Below are 3750 nucleotides of genomic sequence, written 5' to 3'. Positions count from 1 at the left end.
TTAGATTGATCACCAACTTCCATATCCTCACTTGATTCACAATCATCACGACTTATCTCATTCATCATGTCCTTTTTAGTCATTTTCACACCACCTGTGTTAGTTGATGTTTTTCTAGAACATTGCTTATAGTATAACCCACTGATGTGTTTTTTGCGCTGGATCTTGTCAATACCATTATCTCATGAACATAAAAGAGGTAACAATCAGTATTCTCACTATAATTAAAAACTATGATGTAAAGAGCATTACGATGAAAATATCAAAATACTTAAAAATGTATCACCATTGGTAGAATATTACACAAGCATGTAGCTTCTTCTACACGCATGTAGCTGCTTTTAACAAAGATGCATAGATTAGCTAGATATATGCAAATTTGCGACAACACATAACGAGAAAATAATTGCTAGAACATTGACCATATTGCAGAAAGATAATAGAAAATCTAATAGCAAATAAGAGATGGATCTGAGCCCTATTTCTAAGAGCTAGGAGTACTACCAGTTTGCCAAAAATGAAAAGCAATTGAGATCCAAGTTTTTAATTAATAGTTTGCCACTTATACAAAGAAAGCTTATAATGCCAGGCTTGGCGCCGAGCCCTCGTTTCTTGATAGAACTTATGAGCTCCAAAGTGCATGGAAGGTCAGCCCAAAGGGAGAACAAGGCACTTTGGATGGAGTGAGGCATAGAGTCAATGAGATGCCTAATGAAACACTAATCGTTCACAATCCGATCTGGCAGGGAGTCAAAAAACCGAGCTCGGAGCCGAGTCCTCTCTTCAAGGAGAGCTTGGAATAGAGGTTGGGTCGTAGTTTGCCATTGGAAGTAAGGGATGCAAGCAAGTGAAGTAATGAGGAGACATCGATACTTATACTGGAAGCCCAGAAAAGTAGGGCTCGGCATCGAGCCCTCTATTTTGAGCTCATCTCTCTATGAAGCCTCTTCTGGAGGGCAAGAGAGTCCATGGACACATTATGAATGGTGGCCATGCTCACAACATATTATTTTCAACGAAGAGATGGATGGATGCAAGGAGCCCAAAAAGCAGGGCTCGGCGCTGAGCCCTCAGTTCCATGACAACTTCTTGGAAATCAAACGTTCAAACTGTCAAACCAGTGAGGAGTCTTGAGTCTTGAGTGTTCAAACAGTGAAAGATATCCAAACCGAGATCCATTATTGGCATGGATTGCAGGAACAATTCCTGTAAGTGGATCGGACAGCCGCGAATGTCATGGTGTGTAATCTTGCAATGGCCACTTTGAAGAGCGGCTGCTCAATTCTGAGAGGTTAGAATCTAGCGTGTCAGCCAAGACCTCAAGTCATACGCAAGACAAAACATAAGCCTTTGTAGAGTGTAGGAGATTTTGTGCGACATGCTCAGCAGCTTGTGACAAAAACCCTTCAAGCGCTTAGGTGGACGTCCACCTTAGATCCGGGCAGAACCATGGCAGAAATGAGATTCTTGAGCATTCAAACGTGAAGGTCCACTGAAGGATATCGAACGAGTGAGGAGTCTTAAGCCATCAAAAGTAGGGCTCATCGTCGAGTCCTATATATCTCCGCATGCTCTAAGTTTTTCTCAGCAGTTTTCACAGAATATGTTGGTCGAACGTCCTGTGCACCAGCAGCCCATCTAAACGTTCCTTCTGCTTCAAGCCAACTACTGTAACGAGTGGATAATTGACCTAGCGTGAATATAGCAAGTACCTGATCGATCCTTCCTTCGGGCTACACAGTTGCGACGTTTGATGGCGGATTAATATGGAGGGCTCAACAGAACGTTTTAATTGGTAGCGCTACCCTGCATGAAAGCCAAAGGATCCGAAGATAAGCAAGTAGAATGGAGATAGCTAAATTGCTGCTGATGCAGAGTGTAGCCCATAGCCTTGAAATGAAGCCTCTGGTTGATTTGACAAGCAGAGCTTTAGCTCGAATGATGGAGGGGAAAAATCATGAGCAAATTCGTGAAACATTTCATCTACCTGATGATCTCACGGAGGAAGAGAAACTGGAACCTCTGAAGAATATCACGGATGATGCACGTATTTGTTTGCGTAATCGTCTTTATCCAAGAAAGCGGAATGAATTGCAAGATAAGGAAAAACTAAACAATATGGAGCGAGACGAAGGTTTGAGGGATGAACGCTCTCTAGAAGACTTGTTGTCTTTTATTAATGGTGTTGGATTGCAAAGCTATAGCGTACGTGCAAAAAAAAATGTAACAGTTGGAAGAGAGAATTTGTGAAAGATCAAATTTCTGAGAATACCTGCAAAAATATTGATTCAAGAGAAGTCCAAACTCATACATGGATGTGTCTGTCTTTAACGATAGAGCTAGATTCTATCTTTGCTGATGAAGGTCTTGCTTTTGAAAGGAAATTCGACGTAGATGACTGCCTAGAATCTTTGGTGAAGGGAGTGCAGCCCATAGCCTTGAAATAAATGGACCCGATCTCTGATCAACGCAAATTGAGCTTATATAATTCGCAACATATTCGAAGAAAGCCAATACAGCTTAGAAGCATGCAAGATTGGTGAACGCCAAAAAGCTTGCAAGGCGAAAAGTTTACCTGACTGGTTGCTATGCAGCTTCAGAGTGGAGGAAAATGTCAGACAGCAAACAAGCTTTCTGAGCAATATGCAAATAAGAAATCAATGCATTTTTTAGCAGAAGAAGCAAATGCATAGTAAACCATGATTCAACAAACGAACAAAACGATCATTTTAATCATGTTTTCATGGATTTCTTACTACTACATTTTCTTGAAGCTACAATTATTGTTTAGCTTGTGCCGACATTTACTGCAAAAACAATGATGAGGGATTACAAATGAAGCTTCCCTTTGGCCATTGTAGAATCTCAAATGAAAAGATATGCCAGTATTTTAGTGTACAAAAAGGTTCTTCCGATATGTATCAGATGATAATAGAGGGACAAAAATGTACTTTGCTTCTCACCAATGAAAGTATGGTGTATGACCTTGATGTGAACTATTAAATGTTCATAGAAATCGTAAAGAGAATGTTACTGCGGACTCTTTGAGAGATGACAATGTCATGGCAAGTCAAACAAGTACGCCTGCAATATGTTAATGTGAAGAGAAAGGGCTTTTCAACGTGTGGGAATGCTAGTTTGAGAGACAAGGTTTTGAGAGTTGCACCAATGTCTGTTATTGCAAAATACATAGAGCAAGTTGAAGAGCATCATCATGTCGAACATTTGCCCCCTTACTATAATGGGAATATCATCTTTGAGGTGCCTCCTATAGATGTAAATATGAGTGGAATGGATGGGATGCAACAAGCTGTATACGATCTTTATACGATCCACACAATTGGTCAAGAACCAATCCCACTTCTATTGCAACATTGAAGAAAATTTCAAAGGTTAGAGTCAGTCATTGTGGTGAGTCTTTTGAATTACCTCTTAAGACACAATAGAGCAAATATTAATGAGTGGAGAGGTAGAATCATAAATGTGCCAAAGATAGGAGAACTCGATGCTAAGTACGATAGTCTAAAATGTTTTCATTGTTGTGAATTACAAGAAGCTTGTATCTCTTGATGTTCTACAATGTAGGCTGCACAAGGTTGGCAATACATGTTGGATACCATGATCATCCTGTTTGTCACGTTGAAAGTAGACAACATTTGGAAAAAGCATGTAAAATGGTACAAGAGAAAGCGTTGCATATGAAAAATGTTGGTGCAAGAAGAGTGGAGAAAGAATGGCCAAGGAAATCAT

At 40.1% G+C, this 3750-nt stretch overlaps 1 pseudogene; it reads left to right on the top strand.

The window, feature by feature from the left end:
• The first annotated feature begins 1845 nt into the window (after positions 1 to 1845).
• LOC147893403 (SKP1-like protein 20 pseudogene) lies at positions 1846 to 2693 on the top strand (annotated as a pseudogene).
• The last annotated feature ends 1057 nt before the right edge of the window (positions 2694 to 3750 follow it).

Source organism: Dipteris shenzhenensis, chromosome 15, assembly GCF_047967505.1.
Source record: "Dipteris shenzhenensis isolate YYH24624 ecotype China chromosome 15, Dip_SZ_1.0, whole genome shotgun sequence".
Taxonomy (NCBI): Eukaryota; Viridiplantae; Streptophyta; class Polypodiopsida; order Gleicheniales; family Dipteridaceae; genus Dipteris; species Dipteris shenzhenensis.
This window is presented reverse-complemented; position numbering and strand designations above follow the sequence as displayed.